This window comes from Indicator indicator, chromosome 22 (genome assembly GCF_027791375.1).
Source record: "Indicator indicator isolate 239-I01 chromosome 22, UM_Iind_1.1, whole genome shotgun sequence".
Lineage (NCBI taxonomy): Eukaryota > Metazoa > Chordata > Aves > Piciformes > Indicatoridae > Indicator > Indicator indicator.
Genome location: NC_072031.1, coordinates 18,175,587 through 18,185,643, shown reverse-complemented (window position 1 = coordinate 18,185,643; position 10,057 = coordinate 18,175,587).

Below are 10,057 nucleotides of genomic sequence, written 5' to 3'. Positions count from 1 at the left end.
AGCAAACAGCAGTGGAAAGAAAGGAACTGAGGAGAACTTGGGGCTGCAAGAGTGTGATCTGGAGCTACCTTTGCTGCAGTGGTGATCACCTTCCCAATTTCATTTCCAGCTCCTGGCAGCCATCCAGCCAGGAGACCATGGCTGCAGAGAGCAACCACCAAGCTCCTTCTCCTCCCCCAGCAGGATTGTTGTCAGGAGGGACCATGATTCTCCAGCTCCTGGGCCAACTCCATGCAACCCCTATGGGTCCCTGGATGTCAGAGGAGGGTGGCACGAGCAGAGGCTGGTGTGGTTTAGCACACAACCCTCCAGAACCCACAGAGCTGCTGACCTCCCAGGCACAGCACAAGGTCCATCTGTCACTGAGCCTCTAGCCTGGGGACTGACTGCATGGCATGTTCCTGAGCATTGCTTAACACTGGGGCCCTGTCTCCCAGGCAGGGCTGGTTCTGAATGTTCCCCTCCACTGCCACAATGCCCAGCAGTGCCTCCAGCCCCCCAGCAGGGGTTGTGTGTGTGTACCCCATGATGAACACCTCCATTATGCAGAAGAAAGGGTCTGTGCAGCCCCCTGGCTCATTGATAATGGGGAGGAGGAACACTGTGAGCATCATTAGAGCATTCCTCTAATGGCAGGAGGAGAATGGGGGCTGCTGGGGGGGTAGACATCCTGCAAATGCAGAGCTGGAGTCCCAGGAGTGACCTGGCTTGAGGGAGGTGAAGGAAACAGAAAGCTTTTTCCATGCCCAGGTCCCCTTCTCATGCTTTCTCCCCTCTAACAGCATCTCAGGTTCACCTGCAAGACCCCTAAAAGTGTCACACACACCCCCTCATCACTGGGGGTCCCTTCCCATTTCCTTACTGAGCACAGGAGGGAAAATACAAACTTGATTTGGAGGGGGGGGGGAGGAAAAAAAAAAACCCAACCAAACCAAACCCATGCTTAAATCCTTCAGCCAGGGCTGAGTCGAGGGCCGCGGTGGGGTGGGCTGGGCTGGGCAGGAGGTGACCCCCCGGGAAGCAGCGGCTCGGTGCCTCCTCCCCCTGGGGGTCCCTGACCTCCCGTTTCCCTGTCAGGAGCGAGCTCCGCCACCCAAACACCCCCTGTCAAATTAGTGAGTCAGAAGACGTAAGAGAGACCACCGCTGCTAATTTGTACATTGAGTGGTTCTGACAGAAATATTTCACAAGTGAAAAAACAGAAAATGTGCCTCAAGACAATGTGCAGCTTCCGTACCAGCAAACTTCTGCTTAACTGTGCGCTGCCCGAGGAGGGGGCACCCCCGCCCCGCCGGCTGCACCGCCCTGCCTCCACCCCCCGCAGCCGCTCCCGCAGCCAGCCCTCAGCTGGGCGGGTAGGGGGCACGGAAACGGTGGGGCAGGTGGCTGTGGCCCCACCGAAATGATTTAAGGGGGGCTGGGGGCATTGCAGGTGCCAAGGCTGCTCCCTGTCCGCAGGAACGGTGGGGTGGAAGGGGCTTGGTGAGAGCCCCCACCTGGAGCCGTCCTTCACAGCTCCCCTCCGTCGCCCACCCTGCTTGCAGCAGCTCCGCCTTGCTCCCCGGCTGGGTCTGACCTGCTGGGGCTGTCCCCTTCGTCACCCCACGGATGGCTGTGACCTGCTGGGGCTGTCCCCTTCGTCATTCCACGGATGGCTGTGACCTGCTGGGGCTGTCCCCATCGTCACCCCACGGATGGCTGTGACCTGCTGGGGCTGTCCCCTTCGTCACCCCACGGATGGCTGTGACATGCTGGGGCTGTCCCCATCGTCACCCCACGGATGGCTGTGACCGGCAGGGGCTGTCCCCTTCGTCACCCCATGGATGGCTGTGACCTGCTGGGGCTGTCCCCATCGTCACCCCACGGATGGCTGTGACCTGCTAGGGCTGTCCCCATTGTCACCCCACGGATGGCTGTGACCTGCTAGGGCTGTCCCCTTCGTCACTGCACCGGACAAATTATGGGCCAAGGGATTCCAGCCAACCTGCTGGGAAAAGCCACCGAGGCAGGCAGCTGCCAGCCGTGCCCGGTCCAGCTCCACTGTGCCACAGGGCTGAGCACCATGGCAATGCCCCTGAGCCGTCCTGTCCTGCTGCCCAGCACTGCCATCTCCTTGTCACAACAAGCATGTGGCAGTGGTGGCAGTGACCAAAGCTGGTGGCCAAGCCCCCGGGCAGTGAGATTCCATCCGAGATACACCAAGAGTGAGTGCTGGGGCTGCCACGTGGCACTGCCATCTCCTTGTCACAACAAGCGTGTGGCAGTGACCAAAGCTGGTGGCCAAGCCCCTCAGCAGCGGAATTCCGACCGAGATACGCCAAGAGCAAGCAGCTGCCCTCTGGGGCTGCCACTTGGTCCCTCGCCGTGGCCTTCCGCCCTGCCCTGCCGTGCCCCGTCCTGCCCGGCGTGGGTGCTGGCAGGGCTGGCACCAGTGCGCGTCGGGGCGCGGTGGGAGCCGGCGCGGGGCTGAGCAGGGTCCTCGGGCCAGCAGCACCGAGCACATGATGTGTTGTGGCAGCTTCCCTGCAGCCTGGAGCCAGCCCCGAGCGAGCGCTGATGATGGCTTTAATTGCTTTCAGATTCGATAGCCCAGCCCTTGACAGCCCGGCCGCGGCGGCCGCTGCAGCCGCAGCTGTGCCAGCCAGCTCCGCACCACCGCCAGCCCCGCACCACTGCCAGCCCTGCACTCACCTCAGCCCTGCACCACCACCAGCCCTGCCCCACCGCCAGCCCTGCGAGCTCCGCACTACCGCCAGCCATGCACCACCGCCAGCCCCGCACCACCGCCAGCCCTGCACCACCAGCCCTGCATCACCACCAGCCCCGCACCACCGCCAGCCCTGCACCACCAGCCCCGCACCACATCCAGCCTTGCACCACTCCCAGCTCTGCACCATCCCTAGCCCCGCACGACCCCCAGCCCCTCGCCCGACCACCTTTGCATGCAGAGGATGTGCAGGAGGTGGAGAGGAGCCCCCCTGGGCTGGGGTTCTTTCCATCCAGCAAATTCTTCATGACCATGGTGATGCACTCATGCTCATGGTGCAGATGGGGCAAGTGCCTGTGCCACCCTCTGAGCCTTGTCCCTTGGGACACCCTGCCCACAGGATGCCAGTCCAGTCCCCTGCTGTGAAGCCACTCAGCCAGGTTCCACTGTGACTCCCCACGTGAGGATCCCACAGCAGCTTCCCCCTGCCCCCCCAGGAGAAGTTGGAGCTCTTCTGTGTCCCCATTTTGAGCCAGGGGAGATGCCAGGGACTCCTGTCACCCTTCAGAGCTGGGGATGCAGGAGGAGGGGTACATCATACAGTGGGGGCCCAGCCTGGCCCTCTCTGCTGGTGTGTGGGTGACCCCCCACATCACATCCCCCACACACCCCCTGACACCCCTAACCCTTTGCTGCCTGCACAGCCATGTCTGGGGGGCAGGGGCTACCCCCAGGGCAAACTGGGGAGCTCAGGCTGGACCTAGACCTCGGGGTGGGTTTTTCCCCCATCTAAAGGTCCAACTGTCCCCAAGCCTCAGATCCTCACCCTGCTGGGTGGTGGCTGTGTCTCTGGGACAGACACACAGCTGGGGGTCTCTGGGGTGGAGGGTGAGGGGCTGCTCAGCACCCACAGTGGCACCTGCAGGTACCTCTTTCTCCTCTTCCTCCTCCCAGCTGCTTCTCCCCCTGCTCCAGCCCAGGTTGGTGCAGACAGCTGCTGGCAATGTCTCCAGTGGCTCCCTGTCTGCCAGGCATTGGGGGTGCTTGAGGGGGGCAGGAGAAGCACCCTAGCACCCAGAGCTCACCTGTGCAACCATGGTGCTGCAGCAGGGCCAGGAGCCCAGCCTGAGCCACCCTCTGGCACATGGTGACAGCCAGGCCTTGTGTCCCTGATGCGTGGGACCAGCCAGGGGCCCCGGCCCCAGCAGCCTGCTCTCTCTGGGAGTCCCAGAGTGGGCATGGGAGGGACCCCACGCAGCCCCCCCCTCTCCCCTCCCCCCAAACGCCATCCTGCTGGCTGCAAGTTGGGCAGCAGCAGCAGCTGCCGCATGCAATGGGTGAAGGCTCCTCCGTCGCTCACCAGCTCCTGGCAGCATCAGCGAGGATGAGGAGGGGGCCGAGGGCGGGTTGGGGGGTGCAGAGGTTCCCGCTCGGGGCGGTTGCTTCCATCCCCGATCCATTATTGCGGGCAGCGCCGGCGGGGGGTCCGGGGCAGGGACTGCATTATTGACGAGCGGGGCAGGCAGAGGCGGCGCAGGCAGCGGCGGTGCCCCCTCCCGCAGCCCCCAGCCCCGGGCGAAGCACTTGGCCCACGCCGCAGAGCCGCAGAGCAGCCAGGCCTGGCCCGCGGCAGCCACAGCCACCGCAGAGCTCCCGGAGCGGCTTTGCTTCTGCGGCTGCGAACCACCCGACTCGCCCAGGATGTTGCCGGGCTCGAGGCAGCCCAGGGGATGGGCGGCACGGGAGGGCAGCGATGCCCTTGCAGACCTGGCACTGCAGCTCTGCCCCCCTCCAGCCTACACGGCGCTGGTGCTGCTCTTTATTTATTTTTTTCCCCCAGCCTGACTGTGTCTCCAGGCGGAGATTTGTGGCGTAAAATGCACAATATGTTCTATCTGCCCTGTGGGAGCCATGAAATATTCACCAGCAGCTCCCATTATAGTCAGAGTGAATCACGGAGAGAGCTCCAGCCCGGTGTGCCCCCTCCCCGTGCTGCCCCGGCGCTGCCCCTGCCAGGGCATGAGGAGCAGCCAGAGCCTGGGTCCCGCAGCCAGGACCCTCATTTCCACCTCCAGCCCTGGGGAGCACTGCCAGGCTCAGCAGGTTGAAGGGATGGTGAATACCTTCTGCCTGAGCATCTTCCTGGCTGCCCAGGGAGGAGCAGGGCATGCAGGGGACCAGTGTGGTGGATAGCAGGAGCAGCAGGGTGGAATCTTGTGCCCAGGGCAGCCAGCCTGCCTAGCTTGCCCTGTCCCACTAAGGGCAACCTGGCATTCCCAGGGTGGCTTGCACCATCACTTGGTTTTTGTAGCCACAGATTCCAGCAGTGCCAGGACACAGCAGGATGCCCCCTGCATGCCTGCTGCCTTGTGTCACACACAGGCTTCAACCTCTCTGCTGCTCACATCTCCTCTTGTCCTGCTGTCCATCCTTCTGTCCACCCTTCTGTCCACCTTTCTGTCCATCCTTCCCTTCTGACCCACCACCCTCACTGCCTGTCCCCACCTCTGCCTTCAGACCTCAGCCTCAAGACATGAGACTCAAGGGATGACAGAGTCCCTGGTGCCCGCTGCCCTGCTCTGAAGCTGCTGTGCCACAGACACTGCTGTCCTTGACAGACCCTCAGTGTCACTGCAGAGCTGCCAAAGCTCACAGTCACACTCACAGCCCCCTCCATATCCACACCACTGCTCACAGCCAGCTGCTGACCCTGGGGTGAGTCTTGAGGGCTGCCCACAGTGTCCCAGTGGATCATAGTCTTACAGAATTGTCAGGGCTGGAAGCGACCTCAAGGCTCAGCCAGTCCCAACCCCCCTGCCATGGCCAGGGACACCTCACACCACAGCAGGTTGCTCACAGCCACATCCAGCCTGGCTGCAAAAACCTCCAGGGATGAGGCTTCCACCACCTCCCTGGGCAACCTGTGCCAGTCTCTCACCACCCTCCTGGGGAACAACTTCTTCCTCACATCCAATCTCAGTCTCCCCACTTCTACTTTTGCTCCATTCTCCCCAGTCCTATCACTCCCTCACACCCTAAAAAGTCCCTCCCCAGCTTTCCTGTAGCCCCCTGCAGATACTGGAAGGCCACAAGAAGGTCTCCTCAGAGCCTTCTCCTCTTCAGACTGCACAACCCCAACTCTCTCAGCCTCTCCTCACAGCAGAGCAGCTCCAGCCCTCTGCTCATCCTCATGGTCCTTCTCTGGACACCTTCCAGCACCTCCAGATCCTTCCTGGAACAGAGGCTCCAGAACTGGACACAGAGCTCCAGCTGTGGTCTCAGCAGAGTGGAGCAGAGGGGCAGAATCCCCTCCCTGGCCCTGCTGGCCACACTTCTCTTGCTGCAGCCCAGGCTCTGCTTGGCTCTCTGGGCTGCAGGTGCTCACTGCTGGCTCCTGGGGAGCTTCTCCTCCCCCAGCACCCCCAAGTCATGGCCACAGGCCACATCTCTGCCACCCACAGATATGCAGCTGGGACCTGCTGACCCCTCCATGCATCAGCCCACCCAGTGCCCAGGTGTCCCCAGCTGCACTGGGCACTGCCTTGCTCAGCTGGCAGCAGGGCAGGATTCATCCCTAGCACACTGGCTGGTGCAGGGCTCACCAAGACATGGCTCTGGAGAGCTGTGGCGTGTGGGGAAGGTAGGATGCAGTTGCCAACTTGGGGTTGCCATGTGGCCACCATCACAAGGGCCACCACCAGGTCACTGGGCTGGGAGCATAAGGTTATAGAATCCTAGAATAGGTTGGGTTGGAAGGGACCTTCAAAATCATCCAGTGCCAACCCCCTGCCATGGGCAGGGACACCTCCCACCAGCTCAGCTTGCTCAAAACCTCATCCAGCCTGGCCTTCAACACCTCCAGGGAGGGCACAGCCACAGCCTCCCTGGGCAACCTGTGCCAGTGTCTCCCCACCCTCAATCCAAACAATTTCTTCCTCCTCTCCACTCTCACTCTCCCCTCTCCCAGCTCAAAGCCATTGTCCCTCATCCTGCCACTCCCAGCCCTTGTCCAAAGTCCCTCCCCAGCTCTCCTGGAGCCCCTTCAGCTACTGGAAGGTTGCTCTAAGGTCTGCCTGCAGCATTCTCTTCTCCAGGCTGCACAGCTCCAACTCTCCCAGCCTGTCCCCACAGGGGAGCTTCTCCAGCCCTCTGAGCATCTTGGTGGCCTCCTCTGTCCCTCTCCAGCAGCTCCAGGTCCTTCCTGTGCTGGGGGCCCCAGAGCTGGAGGCAGTGCTGCAGGTGGGGTCTGAGCAGAGCAGAGCAGAGGGGCAGAATCCCCTCCCTGTGCTGCTGCTCTCCTGCTCTGGCTGCAGCTCAGCACACAGCTGGCTCTGGGCTGCCAGGGACCATTGCTGGCTGCTGGGGACTTTGTCACCAACTGACACCCCTAAGCTCTTCTCCTCAAAGCTCCTCTGAAGCCACTCCTCACCCAGCTTGGATCTCTGCTTGGTCCAAGCCTGTCCTTGGCACTGAGCAGCACAGAGTGGGGGGCACCTGTGCTGGCACATCGGGCAGCCCCATGACGGTGGTGGGCAGCAGCTTGAAGCTACACAACTCACTCAGCATCCCCAGGAGGGAGCAGGACAGGGGTAAGGGGCTGGGAGGCCGTGAGGGTTAAACCCGGGCTGAGCACAGCTCCTCTCCCTGAGCAGACTGAGGGGAGCCAGGGGAGGTGGCAGTGCCCTCCCCGCCAAAATTAACTCTCCATCTGTTTCTCCCCGGCTGAGGCTGATGGCTTGTGACAGGCCCTCCTGAATGCAAAGATGTTTTGCCCGGGAAAAAAAAAAAAATCTATTACAAGTTGCTGTAAGAGAGACCCAAATCCTCTCCTTCTGTCTCTCCCTACTGGTCTCAAGGTGCTCACCCCGGGCGAGAGAGGGCTGGCACGCAGCCGGCCGCCTCCGCTCAGCCGGAAAGCTCTCCCCAGCGCCAGCCTGCCTCGCCCCCGGCCCCGACCGCGAGCTGGGAGGGAGGATGGGTGCTGCCCTGGGTGGTGGGGAGGATGCAGGAGCTGCTCCTCAGCCTTGGCACCGTGTTGGTGGTGCACCAGGCATCATCCTGGCACCATCTCCGAGACCGGTGTGAAGCAGATGGGGAAACTGAGGCAGGATGTGCCCCACTGGCTGATGCTGGGGAGGATCTGGAGCACCACACACTGGCCCAGGACCACTCCTGGGGGGCCCGAGCTGCTGCCCCAGCTAGGTGGGCAGCAGGCAGCATGCAGGCAGGACAGGTAGCATGCAGGCAGCGTGTGGGCATGTTGGGCATCATGCAGGCAGGGTGTGAGCAGGTAGGGCAGTGGGAAGGTTGGACAGGTTGGGCAGCATGCAGGCAGGGTGGGCAGCATGCAGGCAGGGTGTGGGCAACATGGGTAGGTGGCATGCAGGCAGCATGAGCAGTGTGTGGGTAGGATGGGCAGCATGTGGGCAGGATGGGCAGCCTGGGTAGGCAGCATGCAGGAAGGATAGGCAGTGTATGGGTAGGATGGGCAGCATGCAGGCAACAGGGGCAGTGTGTGGACAGGATGGGCAGCATGGGCAGGCAGCACGCAGGCAGGATGGGCAGTGTGTGGGCAGCATGGGCAGTGCGTGGGTAGGATGGGCAGCATGGACAGGCAGCATAGGCAGTGTGTGGGTAGGATGAGCACCATGAGCAGGCAGCACGGGGGTAGGATGGGCAGCATGGGCAAGCAGCGGGCAGGCAGCACAGGGGCAGCATGGGCAGGCAGCGGGCAGGCAGCACAGGGGTAGGATGGGCAGCGCGGGCAGGCAGCACGGGGGCAGCATGGGCAGCATGGGCAAGCAGCGGGCAGGCAGCACGGGGTTAGGATGGGCAGCATGGGCAGGCAGCACGGGGGCAGCATGGGCAGGCAGCACGGGGGCAGCATGGGCAGGCAGCACGGGGGTAGGATGGGCACCATGGGCAAGCAGCGGGCAGGCAGCACGGGCGCCGTGCGGGCAGCGGGCAGGCAGCACGGGGGTAGGATGGGCACCATGGGCAAGCAGCGGGCAGGCAGCACGGGGGTAGGATGGGCAGGCAGCGGGCAGGCAGCACGGGCGCCGTGCGGGCAGCGGCTGCCCTCTAGTGGCCGCAGCGCAGCCCTGCTCAGCCCTCACTTCAGGCAGGTTTTGGCTTTCCCTTGATTTTTGCCTCCTTTCCGCTCCCCTCCGCGGCCCTCCGCGGCCCCTCCCGGCCCCCCTTTCCCCTTTCCCCTCCCCTCTCCAGACATCAAATCCACTTTTTCTTTTGCTTCCCAACCCCCTTCCAGCTTCCTCTCCTCCGAAGCTCAGCTAAAGAAACCCAAATCCATTTTTTTTTGGTTGCTGCTCAGCTCCCTCGCAGCCCCCGAGGTTAGCTGTATGGAAACAGCTTCAAGGTTCAACGCTTGGACCCCCTCCCCCCACAACCCCCCCCCCACCAGTCTCCCAGCCCAGCCCCTCCTCCATCGATCCAGCGGCTTCAGTACAAAACAAAACTTTTATTTGGTCCGTCAGAACCTGAGTTTGAAAACCACCCAAGGAGGATCCGTATGGTACAGGGGTGACAAAAATCTCCTGCTCTGAAGAGCTGGCTGCTATGTACAGGGTTAAAAATATTCACAGCTCCGGGAGACAGAGACAGGAGGCAGAAAAGAAAGGGAAGGACAAAACCATCCCGAGGAGGAAGGAACCGAGGGGAGAGGGGGAAAAAATGAAACAGAGCAACGGACAAAAAGACGGACAGAGCTTGGCTCAGCAGCCCCGGCGCGGAGGGCCAGCAGGGTGACCCCCGGGGGTCATAGAGGGACACACAGGGCAAACCCCATGGCACCCTGCCCACCCCCAGGGGACACAGAAGGACACACAGGACAATCCCCAAGGCCCCCTGCCTGCACCCATGGGAGGGGGACACACACAGGGGAAACCCCACAGCCCCCTGCCCACCCCCAAGGGACACAGAGGGCAAACTCCACAGCCCCCTGCCCATCCCAGATGCTGCCAGTGCAGGGTTTGGGTCACAGGCTGCCCCCTCCGCCCCACAGCATCTCCCACTGCCCTCCTCCCCCTACACAGCTGCAGGTCCACAGAGCTTGGGGAGGGGTGGGCAGCACTGGGGGGACACCCCCAAAACACACACACACGACACACACACACCCATGCCAAGCCCAAGAGCCACCATGCCCTAAAATCATTGGGGGCAGCCCTCTGTGGGGCACCCCCAGGCTCTGGCAAGCCTTGGCCTTGTGCTCAGCACCTTCCACAGGATTCAGGCTCTGAAGGATGGGGCTCACCGCTTCCCCCCCACCAAAGCACCCCCAGCCCTGGCACGGGGCAGTGTGCTAAAGCCACAGGAGCTGCCCCACTAAGCCCT